We start from the raw sequence: 13,447 nt of genomic DNA on the forward strand, positions 1-13,447 counted from the left end.
CTTCTTCGGATTCCACCAGCATCCCTACAGACCAAAAGAATCAGACGCAGACTCTCATCTGATCAGCACTCCAAGATACTACCTGTTCCTCCCTTTGCTGATCGATAAGAGTCTGCGCCTTCTTCGCCTGACTGCGGATATGAGATGGACCGGACTTGCCCCCACTTGATAGAGTCAAATAACTACCTTTTAACATTAGCTATATATTAATACCGTGTAGCCGTAATGGCTGCTAAACCATGTGCACATGCTAAGCACTCCGTACGCTATTTGCGTATGAAGACCTCGCACGTGGTACGCAAATAAAGTACACACGCTGTGCTGGGTGTACGGAATACCCACAGTGAGCATACACACAGACAGTAACCTTTATAAACTTTAAACACAGATTATGCTTACACTGTGCAACACACTATGATTGAGTTTGTATTGTAAAACCTTACTGCTGAAATACTGCAGCGATATAACGCTGCTTAACCTTGTTAATGTAAATGCTGTTAGAGCGATTTAGAATTCAGAAACCCTTTGTACCAGCTAGAGAGACACAGACACCCTGCTGAGGTTCTAACACCTTATGTGAATGTTCTATTTGCAAAAGAATAATACAAGTCATACACTACCAATATAACAGAGACTAACTAACCAGATAACTACACAGGAAATACAATACAATTACGTTTAAGGAAAAATGAGGGAGAAAGAGGAGAAGAGAGAGAGAGAGAGAGAGAGAGAAATGGCTCACAATAACAATAAAGACAATATGATTGCGGAGAAAACTTACGCACAAAGGGAACGATCGCATGCGCCTCCTGGATATCCAGCTCCCGATTATCAGCAATGAGAACCGTTGAAGAGAGTGAGCTGGATACCATCGGCTTGTCTATTTATGCCCCACACACAATACAATTCAATGGTCCCTACAATCTCATTGTTCATTGGACACAGGAATTCGTCTTCGCATTATAACAAAAGGTCATAGGTTGATTCATACAGGTGGGCTGTGTCTACTTCCAACTGCTCAGGTGGGTGGGAAACTAGGTTTCCCGCCGCATGGATAAGTAAGTGCAAATAATAGTAAATGGACATAAACTTCTTATGTCCATAACTATTCGCACGAGCGATTAATCCGCTTCAAACCAACACCGGAATATTGCTAATTAAATACTCTTCCGATGGATACTAAACACCACTGTATGACCCCTGTTGGACCCTTCGTATTAAACAAAGAGGGATCTCTTTGTTCAGGAACATGCTACATTAACTAAACTTTCAGAATCTATCAAAGGGACCATAATCTACAAAATACATTATATAATTAAAATGTGTAACGATTGAGTCGCACACTACGAACACATAAACTCTACCGTAAATGCGCATACCGTGCGTCTGCGGGTGCACGTAACAGCGGATATGCGCACGCACGGGAGAGCGTACGCATGCGCAGAGCGGACATGTATGAGGTGCAAATATGGCAGTGTGCATAGTGATATTTTTCTGACTTTGACAATATGTATATATAATATCACTAGTACTGCAGCCAGACAGGTAGATATATATTTATTAGGTAATGATGACTGATGACGGACCTGCTGGACACTGTCAGCTCAGCAGCACCGCAGACTGCTACAGTAAGCTACTATAGTAGTATGTATCAAGAAGAAAGAAAAAAAAAAACCACGGGTAGGTGGTATACAATTATGGATGGACTGCCAAGTGCCGACACAGAGGTAGCTACAGCCGTGGACTACCGTACTGTGTCTGCTGCTAATATAGACTGGATGATAATGATATGAAATCAATATATATATGTATATATAATATCACTAGTACTGCAGCCGGACAGGTAGATATATATTTATTAGGTAATGATGACTGATGACGGACCTGCTGGACACTGTCAGCTCAGCAGCACCGCAGACTGCTACAGTAAGCTACTATAGTAGTATGTATCAAGAAGAAAGAAAAAAAAAACCACGGGTAGGTGGTATACAATTATGGATGGACTGCCGAGTGCCGACACAGAGGTAGCTACAGCCGTGGACTAACGTACTGTGTCTGCTGCTAATATAGACTGGATGATAATGATATGAAATCAATATATATATGTATATATAATATCACTAGTACTGCATCCGGACAGGTATATATATTTATTATGTAATGACTGATGACGGACCTGCTGGACACTGTCAGCTCAGCAGCACCGCAGACTGCTACAGTAAGCTACTATAGTAGTATGTATAAAGAAGAAAGAAAAAAAAAAAACACGGGTAGGTGGTATACAATTATAATATTATATATATATTAATTATATACAATTATATATATACCAAATGTCCTGAAGCCTGGCACTCCCTCCGTTATTGACATGCCCCGGTGCCCTCAGAATACTTGACAGATATTTGGAAAAAACTGCGGCACTCGTGGTCTTAGAAAAATGCTTGTATTGGAAAAGATTACATAGCGCACCCGCGCCCCACCAACGTTTCGGGGAGTCTAACCCCTTTATCAAGGTGTAGGTGACGAAAAAAGAGATTATTATTATATATATATATATATATTAATTAAACTGGTGGTGATTATTAAACTGGTGGTCAGGTCACTGGTCACACTATCAGCAACTTGCAAGTAGTACTCCTAAGCAGACAATCACAATATATATTATATTATACTGGTGGTCAGTGTGGTCACAATGCAGTGTGGCACTCTGGCAGCAAAAGTGTGCACTGTACGTTATATGTACTCCTGAGTCCTGCTCTCAGACTCTAACTGCTCCCCACTGTCAGTGTCTCCCCCACAAGTCAGATAATACAATACAGTCACACTATCTATCACTTCACTTCAGCAAGTACTAGTAGTAGTAGTACTCCTCTAATGCTCCCCAAAATTACTACTGTGTCTCTCTCTAGTGAGACTGTCTCACTCTCTTCTCGAATCTCTATAAACGGAGAGGACGCCAGCCACGTCCTCTCCCTATGAATCTCAATGCACGTGTGAAAAATGGCGGCGACGCGCGGCTCCTTATATAGAATCCGAGCCTCGCGAGAATCCGACAGCGTGATGATGACGTTCGGGCGCGCTCAGGTTAACCGAGCAAGGCGGGAGGATCCGAGCCTGCTCGGCCCCGTGTAAAAAAAACTGAAGTTCGGGCGGGTTCGGATTCCGAGGAACCGAACCCGCTCATCTCTAGTATAACCTAGGACAGCGTCCCTGCTGTATAATAACCCTGCACATTATACATATACAGTATATATAGAGATAGATGTTATTGGTATATAGTCCCTAGTGTATCATGTATATAACCTAGGACAGTATCCCTGCTGTATAATAACACTGCACATTATACATATACAGTGTATATAGAGATAGATGTTATTGGTATATAGTCCCCAGCGTATCCTGTGTATAACCTAGGACAGCGTCCCTGCTGTATAATAACACTGCACATTATACATATACAGTATATATAGAGATAGATGTTATTGGTATATAGTCCCTAGTGTATCATGTGTATAACCTAGGACAGCGTCCCTGCTGTATAATAACACTGCACATTATACATATACAGTATATATAGAGATATGTTATTGGTATATAGTCCCCAGTGTATCATGTATATAACCTAGGACAGAGTCCCTGCTGTATAATAACACTGCACATTATACATATACAGTATATATAGAGAGAGATGTTATTGGTATATAGTCCCCAGCGTATCATGTGTATAACCTAGGACAGCGTCCCTGCTGTATAATAACACTGCACATTATACATATACAGTATATATAGAGATAGATGTTATTGGTATATAGTCCCTAGTGTATCGTGTATAACCTAGGGCAGTGTCCCTGCTGTATAATAACACTGCACATTATACATATACAGTATATATAGAGATAGATGTTAGTGGTATATAGTCCCTAGTGTATCATGTGTATAACCTAGGGCAGCATCCCTGCTGTATAATAACACTGCACATTATGCATATACAGTCTATATAGAGATAGATGTTATTGGTATATAGTCCCTAGTGTATCATGTGTATAACCTAGGGCAGAGTCCCTCCTGTATAATAACACTGCACATTATACATGTACAGTATATATAGAGATAGATGTTAGTGGTATATAGTCCCTAGTGTATCATGTGTATAACCTAGGGCATCATCCATGCTGTATAATAACACTGCACATTATACATATACATACCCTCCAACATTTCACAGCTAAAAAAAGGTACACTTGAAACACAGAAGAGGCGTGTCTTTAACACACAGGGGCGTGTCAATTAGAGGGGGCGTGGCTTGCCCCATCCATGGGTTGCATTTCCTTACTCTCATTTTTCACATGATTATAAAGTCATTACCTTTAATAATTAAGAAGTTCAACAGGCTTAAATAAATTAACATTTATTGTACGTGAAACAGAACTCAGTGTAATTATAAAATAGCACACAATATATAACCTAATCATAAAGCATTTTCTGCTAATTATTACAGTATACAGATATGAAGAAAACAATGAATTTATTACACTAACATAAACTGACAACTCTGTGCATAGTCTTAAAAACAGATAATGCAGAAACATAGAAGACACTTTCTTGAATCCTAATTACGGGCTTCTTTTCTTGAAATTAAACTCGTGTAAGTTGCTGACTTTGCCTTTTGCAGCAGATCATCTGATGGTGACCACATTGTGCATGGTGTGTTTTTAAATACATTAATTTTGGAGGCCAGTACAGCACAGAGGTTGTTCCTGATGCCTGTAGAGTCTGCATAGGCTCCTTTTGAGGAGTGACCTTCCACCGATTTTCCAAGGGAGCTCCGTACCTCAGTTGTGTTCTTTCTAACCATACTAAATATACCTTCACAGAAAGCATTGCTATGTGGAATGAGCAGGATGTATTTAGCTAACTGTGAAAGCAATTTAAATTGGGGTTGCCCAGTTGCTGGTTCTGTAAGCTCTGCTACGTTATGCCAAAATTGATCAATTCTCTCCTCTTCAGAGAATATGGGTAGATCCAGGGAAGTCTGATAGGATGTAAACTCCATGAGAAGTTGGTCAACCTTGTTTGAGGGAATAATATCCGGGAAATGTTGTATTAATGTTTCAATCATTGAAGAAGTGGATGTCAGTCTTACTTTGGGATCAAAAACAGCAGCAGCCTTCAAGACAGGATCATTGAGAGGGAACTTTTGTTTCAAGTAGTTCAGTGACTTTTCCAAAAATCCTCTCACCTCAGAATAAAATTTGATGACTTCTGAAGATCCAGCAAGATTTTCCTTCCTTATCAGTTGAGTTGCAGAGAAACCAATAAACAAATCTTCATCAGGCTTTTGTAAATGTTCAGTGACAATAATATCTAGTAGGTTTCTGCTGTTTTCCGCAATAACAGAAGGATGCATCAAGCATCCCAGCAAATCTAGGTAAAGCTTCATCATAGCCGTGTGTAGCCGGTGGATCATTGGATCTTCACGTTGAAGCAGTATGTTAAAGTTTTCAAATCTGGGCATAACTGCATGCAAAAACAAAATATATAATTTGTAGACAGGGTTCTTGAAAATCTTTACCAGTCGTCTCTCCCTGGCCATCGGGAAAGTTTTCTGTGTTTTGTCCATCCTTTGTCATATGGAAGAAGGGGGTTCATCAGAGTCTTCATCAAAGTTGGTCAAAAAATAGCAGCGAAGTCCATCCCAAATTTCAAGGACACGTTCAAGTGTACGAGACATGCTTAACCAACGAGTAGAAACATGTTTTAACACTTTTCTTATCGTTTCATTGCAAAATGAAATATCTTCTCTTAGCAACTGCTTTCTTTTGGCACTTTTATCAAAATGGTAAAAAATATCTACTAGAAAATCTTGTGGATCAAATGACAAAGCTTTTGCTCCCTGTTTTGCAGCAAGATGTGCAAGGTGGCAAGCACAGCCTACTCCATAGATCTCTCCACCTGTACGTTTGTCTTGGAGCAATTTAAGGACACCTCTGTGCTTGCCTATCATGACTGATGCATTGTCTGATACAAATGCTGCGCAATTGCTGAGATTAAGTCCGGCATTGGAAAGACATGTCTCCACAGTTTCTGCAATGTTTTTTGCATCTGCATAATTTATTGCGGGCATGTCAAGAAACCTAGTCCTAATTAACCCATCTGCATGTTCATATGTTATCAGTATTGGGAAGTATTTATCATAATTATCAGACCCTCCATCAGTGCTAAGAGCATACCATTTTACAGCTTCTCCGGATTCTGTTGTCGTCAGCTGTTTTTTTACTTCACTAAGACTTTCTTTTGCAATGCACTGAATTAAGTGGGTAGCCTTTGTGTGTGCACATGAATATCGTTTTGCTATCTCACTGTCAGGGAACATCTTGGAAACCATCTTACTGAAGCTGTCATTCACTGCAAAGGGCAAGTTATGCTGCAAAACAAAACCTTGAAAAAGAACCTCAGCTTTTACTGTAGCATCGTTTGCAGGGTTCTGTGGTTTGGCCCAGGCATTCATCAGAGCTTTTGATGAGGCTAAACCCTTATTCAGTTCTGCATGTGACTTGTGTTTGGCAGTGCTCATGTGAGCTGTCACATCATTTATTCCTCCATGAGATATAGAGAAATTACAAGCACAGTGCTCACAAAATGCATAGTTTACTCCTTTCCTGGAAGCTTTGATGAAGTCCCTGCCACTAGCAGAGTAAGAAGCCTTAAAGGTATTATCACGTCGTGCCACCTTGGCCTTGGTGGTATTAGACATTTCTTTATATTTGCTTTCTTTCTTTATTCTAATGCTGTCTTGTGTGCAATTTGCAGTAATTCCTCTATCAGTCAGCTATGCACTCCTGCCTGTGTTTTTCTCTCGGCGATTTGTGCCTTTCCTGGCCTGCCTGCATCTACTTCCCGAATTGATCGCCGTTTCACTCCTGCCTGTTTCACTCCTGCCTGTGTTTTTAGCTCGCCGATTTGTGCCTTTCCTGGCCTGTCTGCATCTACTTCCCGAATTGATCGCCGTTTCACTCCTGCCTGTTTCACTCCTGCCTGTGTTTTTAGCTCGCCGATTTGTGCCTTTCCTGGCCTGCCTGCATCTACTTCCCGAATTGATCGCCGTTTCACTCCTGCCTGTGTTTTTATCTCGGCGATTTGTGCCTTTCCTGGCCTGCCTGCATCTACTTCCCGAATTGATCGCCGTGTCACTCCTGTCTGTTTCACTCCTGCCTGTGTTTTTAGCTCGCCGATTTGTGCCTTTCCTGGCCTGCCTGCATCTACTTCCCAAATTGATCGCTGTTTCACTCCTGCCTGTGTCACAATAATAATAATTGACTTATTAAAATGTATAACATTTATATTAAAATACAGTGTCAAAAACTACATAGGTATTCACAGTAAGGTGAAAAAGCTACTAATTAAAATTAGCATGAAATCAGCAGTCAACATATATAAATTAGTGTACACACGTCCAACCTATTCTGTAACAACTTGGAGATACCTAATACAAGATTTTAAATAAGCATGCATATTGGGGGTCATTCCGAGTTGATCGCTAGCTGAAAATGTTCGCTGTGCAGCGATGATGCAAAAAATGGCACTTCTTCGCATGCGGCGCAATTCGCACGTGCAACGTACTTTCACAACGGCCGATGTAGTTTCACACAAGGTCTAGCAAAGCTTTTCAGTCGCACTCTTGGCCGCAGAGTGATTGACAGGTAGTGGGCGTTTCTGGCTGTCAACCGACCATTTTCAGGGAGTGATCGAAAAAATGCAGGGATGCCAGGAAAAAAACGCAGGCGTGGCTGGGCGATCGCAGGGCGTGTTTGTGACGTCAAGACAGGAACTGAACAGTCTGAAGTGATCGCAAGCGCTGAGTAGGTCTGGAGCTACTCTGAAACTGCACAATTTTTTTCGTAGTCGCTCTACGATCCTTTCGTTCGCACTTCTGCTAACCTAAAATACACTCCCAGAGGGCGGCGGCATAGCGTTTGCACAGCTGCTAACAACAGCTAGCGAGCGATCAACTCGTAATGACCCCCAGTGAGTAATGAAGGTGATATGTCGGTCTGATCCACCCGACTGTACGGCATATCGCCCAGTGTGTACCTAGCTTTACAGAGAAATCGGTGAACATCTTTTGAGGGCACATATTACTAAGAAGACAAATCAACAATAGAAACAAAGAATTTGACGGGAGATCAGAACCACTTGGCCCATCTAGTCTGCCCTAATCACATGTACTGTACATACACACACTTAGGGCTATTTCACACACTCAGGTTTAGTCCAGACGGCAAAAAGATGGACAAAAGTCGTCCATTTTTTTACCGGCTGGCAGAGCCTTTCACACACACAATGGCTTTCAGCCGTGCTTACTGCTGTGCGCATGTGCAGCAGCAGAAGAAAAAAGCAATTGTGTGTGAAAACTCCCATTCACACACATACTACACTGCCTTCAGGGACGGCACGGCCACGGCCCAGCAGCCGGACATTTCAGTGGATAGATTTGGCTGCAAACCGGCAGCTGTGCCGTCCCCATGCTGTCTGAAAGCCCCGAAAAGCAACAATACTCAATTAAAAACACACACACTGGGAAAAAAAAATGGATGGCTTTTTGCCGTCCGGTCAAAACTGTAGTGTGTGAAATAGCACTTACACACTAGGGTTAATTTTGTGGGGAGCCAATTAACCTACCAGTATATTTTTGATTTGTGGGAGGAAACTGTAGTACTGTACGCTGAAGAAACCCATACAAGATGGTTAGGAATATGTAGTGCCAATGCTGGTTAAGGTTTTAAAACTTTTATTAAATTATAATATTCACACTAATTATTCACAGTGATTTTAAATATATATACAGGGGATAATGTTTTCTTACCTGCTTTATTTTGCTAATAGTAGTGATCACTCACTACTGCTGCATAGTTAGAATAAAATCAAATGGCCTCCTTCACCTTTTTATGTTTCTTTTGTACATTGGGGGCTGGGAGCAGTCAATGCTGGCTGGTTGGTTACAGTGTTATTTGAAGTTCATCCCTATCACTGGGGGCTGGGGACCAGCCTGCGCTGATACATTTAAATTACTGTTACAAAACCGTTAGTGATAGTGTGACAGGAATACAGGGACATTGATGGTCAGTCAGAGTGATACAAATGGTGAAAGTGAATAAGTGATGGAGACAATGAGCGGGAGTTACAGGAGGGTGAGGTTAGGGATGCTGAGGGGGGAGTTAGAGCTATTACACACACGGCGGCTTTTGCCAGCCGGGAAAAGTCCGGATAGTTTTTTTCCATGCCGGAATTGTAATTAATAATGTGTAGGGTGCTTTCACACGGCACGGCTGCCGGTTGCAGCTGGAAATATCCACCGAAAAGTCCGGCTGCCGTGCCGGGGCCGTGCCGTCCTTGTATGTAGTGAACCGTGTCTGTGAAGGGGAGCTTTCACACACACACATACAATGTTTTTTCTTTTTCAAACCATGTCTGCTGCTGCGCATGTGCACAGCATTACACACGGCTCAAAGCCGTTGAGTGTGAAAGACTCTGCCGGATGACAAAAAGCCAGACAAAGTTAGTCCGTCTTTTTGCCATCCGGACAAAAATGCTGCATGTGAAACAGCCCTCACAGTGAGGGTGAGGGGAGGGATGCTGAGGGGGGAGTTACAGTAAGACCAGGGGCGTCAGAAAATTTTTTGGTTGGGGGGGCCAAGCTAGAATCTCAGTTTGGCGTCCCTAGCTCATAGCCACCTTAGACCACACCACAGAAGAACCGCTTATACACATTACAGCGCAGTAGAGCTGATTATACATACACGTTACACCAGAGAAAAGCCTCTTATACACGTTACACCACAGAAGAGTCGCTTATACACGCTACATAGATTGCATAAAGGGCACACTGACACACACACACATATAACAGCAACCAGGGGCACACTGACTCATTGTACAGGGGAGCTGCACAGATATTCTATCTGTAGGATCATAGTTCCAGGTCCCCCTCGTTAGTAGACGCTGCACTGTCTCCCTCCACCTGTTCCCTGGCATCAGGGGAGGGCTGTGGAGACAGAGCAGTCACTCGGGAGGCGGATCATTGCAGGTCTCCTCTGTGTGCTTGTCAGAGGAGCCTGCTTGTTACTGTACATGGTGGGAGGCGGGTGGTGAGCACCGTGGCGGGAAGACAGAGGTGATCGGTGGGTGGTGAGCGACAGGATGCGGGCGGTGAACAGCGGGCGGCATGCGGCGGAGAAAGAGTGATGGTGACTTAATCAGCGCCAGAGGGCCCACACAGGTCCAGCGCTCTACGCATCTGCGTAGTTGGCATATGCGTAGAGCCGGGCCTGGGTACACCACAGCACCATGGGATAGTCACTGCACTACGGAGAAGGTGTAAGGTGCGGCAGCGGCATTTAACCTGACCACTCGCCGCTAGCCTGCTCCTCCAGATTCGGTGCCTCTCTCATGTTTGGGGGGAGTAGGCTGCCCCCTTACCCCCCCCCCCCATTCCGACGCCCCTGAGTGAGGGTGCGGGCAGGGACGCTGAGGGGGGGAGTAACAGGAGGGGTGAGGGTAGGGACGCTTAGGGGGGAGTAACAGGGGGGTGAGGGTAGGGATGCTGAGGGGGCAGTAACAGGGAGGGTGAGGGTAGGGAAGCTGAGGGGGGGGGGTGAGATAAGGGACATAACATAGATAACAGGAAAGCAAATCTGTTGGATGATTTTTATATATATATATATATATATATATATATATATATATATATATATTATATACACACATCCCCTACAGCATTCAGCAAGTCACTTACAGTTTTTAATTGACAGGTCCTCCTGGTGAGAGAGATGCAATCATGCAGTGTCAGTTTGGGCAGGCACAGAAGGAGAGAGAGTGCAGGCTAGTGCGAGCGCTGCGTGACGTCACCATGCGCGCATACAGGGGATCTCCGGGCAAGTTCAAATTCATTGGTTAGGGAGATGAGGCGGAGCACAGCAGGAGAAGGCAGCCTCCTATCGGTGCGCACCAGGACCACCCCGGCGCCCGACACTCACCGCCCGGCGCCGCCTGCCCTGTACTTCCTAACTTCTCCGTCTAGACTGGCGCTAGCGTGATGACGTGATTACGTCAGTGACGATCGCTCAGTGCACAGGCGGAGGAGAGACAGATCCAGGAACCACGGAACGCCGCCTGAGTGTCAGTGAGCGCTGGCTGCAGAAAAACAACCGTACAATCGGTACAAAAGTTTTTAACCGGTACAGACCGTTAAAAAACGGTACTGTACCGGCTAAATCGGTACAGTTGGAGGCTATGCATATACAGTATATATAGAGATAGATGTTATTGGTATATAGTCCCTAGTGTATCATGTGTATAACCTAGGGCAGAGTCCCTGCTGTATAATAACACTGCACATTATACATATACAGTATATATAGAGATAGATGTTATTGTTATATAGTCCCTAGCGTATCATGTGTATAACCTAGGACAGCATCCCTGCTATATAATAACACTGCACATTATACATATACAGTATATATAGAGATAGATGTTATTGGTATATAGTCCCCAGTGTATCATGTATATAACCTATGTCAGAGTCCCTCCTGTATAATAACACTGCACATTATACATATACACTATATATAGAGAGAGATGTTATTGGTATATAGTCCCTAGTGTATCATGTGTATAACCTAGGACATAGTCCCTGCTGTATAATAACACTGTGCATATTATACATATACAGTATATATAGAGATAGATGTTATTGGTATATAGTCCCTAGTGTATCATGTGTATAACCTAGGACAGTGTCCCTGCTGTATAATAACACTGCACATTATACATATACAGTATATATAGAGATAGATGTTATTGGTATATAGTCCCTAGTGCATCATGTGTATAACCTAGGACATAGTCCCTGCTGTATAATAACACTGTGCATATTATACATATACAGTATATATAGAGATAGATGATATTGGTATATAGTCCCTAGTGTATCATGTGTATAACCTAGGACAGAGTCCCTGCTGTATAATAACACTGCACATTATACATATACAGTATATATAGAGATAGATGTTAGTGGTATATAGTCCCTAGTGTATCATGTGTATAACCTAGGACAGCGTCCCTGCTGTATAATAACACTGCACATTATACATATACAGTATATATAGAGATAGATGTTAGTGGTATATAGTCCCTAGTGTATCATGTGTATAACCTAGGACAGCGTCCCTGCTGTATAATAACACTGCACATTATACATATACAGTATATATAGAGATAGATGTTATTGGTATATAGTCCCTAGTGTATCATGTGTATAACCTAGGACAGAGTCCCTGCTGTATAATAACACTGCACATTATACATATACAGTACATATAGAGATAGATGTTATTGGTATATAGTCCCTAGTGTATCATGTGTATAACCTAGGACAGAGTCCCTGCTGTATAATAACACTGCACATTATACATATACAGTATATATAGAGATAGATGTTAGTGGTATATAGTCCCTAGTGTATCATGTGTATAACCTAGGACAGAGTCCCTGCTGTATAATAACACTGCACATTATACATATACAGTACATATAGAGATAGATGTTATTGGTATATAGTCCCTAGTGTATCATGTGTATAACCTAGGACAGAGTCCCTGCTGTTGATAGATTAATGCTCAGCTACCATGCTGGGTTAAATGCAAAGACCATTTCTCTATGTATGAAATGGATGTGCGGTGCCTAAATAAGGTCTGGACATACTGCAAGCCTTACTATATGGAATGTGTAACTGTAAGCTAGAAAACCTACACCCTGGTTTTCAGAAATAGCCAGCAACTTATATTCAACATGTGTTGTCCACAAGGACAGAAAGACAGCTGTATGCAGGTTATAGAGAAAGTTGAGAACACTGAATAGGCTGTTGATAAAGAATGCTGGCAGGGCGGAGAAGAAACTGGGAATGTATGATGTCATTATACTATACTGTACATTGGGGGTTATATCCTAGTTGATCGCAGCAGGAATTTTGCTAGCAGTTGGGCAAAACCATGTGCACTGCAGGGGAGGCAGATTTAACATTTGCAGAGAGAGTTAGATTTGGGTAAGTTATATTGTTTCTGTGCAGGGTAAATACTGGCTGCTTTATTTTTACACTGCAAATTAGATTGCAGATTGAACACACCACACCCAAATCTAACTCTCTGCACATGTTAAATCTGCCTCCCCTGCAGTGCACATTGGCCCTCATTCCGAGTTGTTCGCTCGTTATTTTTCTTTTGCAACGGATTGATTAGTCGCTAATGCGCATGCACAATGTCCGCAGTGCGACTGCGCCAAGTAAATTTGCTATGCAGTTAGGTAGTTTACTCACGGCATTACGAGGACTTTTCTTCGTTCTGGTGATGGTAATATGATTGACAGGAAGTGGGTGTTTCTGGGCGGA

General features: G+C 42.6%; 1 protein-coding gene across 2 annotated transcripts in view; it reads left to right on the forward strand.

The window, feature by feature from the left end:
* The window catches only part of LOC134936111 (gastrula zinc finger protein XlCGF17.1-like), a 150,348-nt gene that overhangs the window by 20,744 nt on the left and 116,157 nt on the right, over positions 1-13,447 (forward strand). The gene's annotated exons all lie outside the window — the stretch shown is intronic.

The sequence above is a fragment of the Pseudophryne corroboree genome, chromosome 6, assembly GCF_028390025.1.
Source record: "Pseudophryne corroboree isolate aPseCor3 chromosome 6, aPseCor3.hap2, whole genome shotgun sequence".
Lineage (NCBI taxonomy): Eukaryota > Metazoa > Chordata > Amphibia > Anura > Myobatrachidae > Pseudophryne > Pseudophryne corroboree.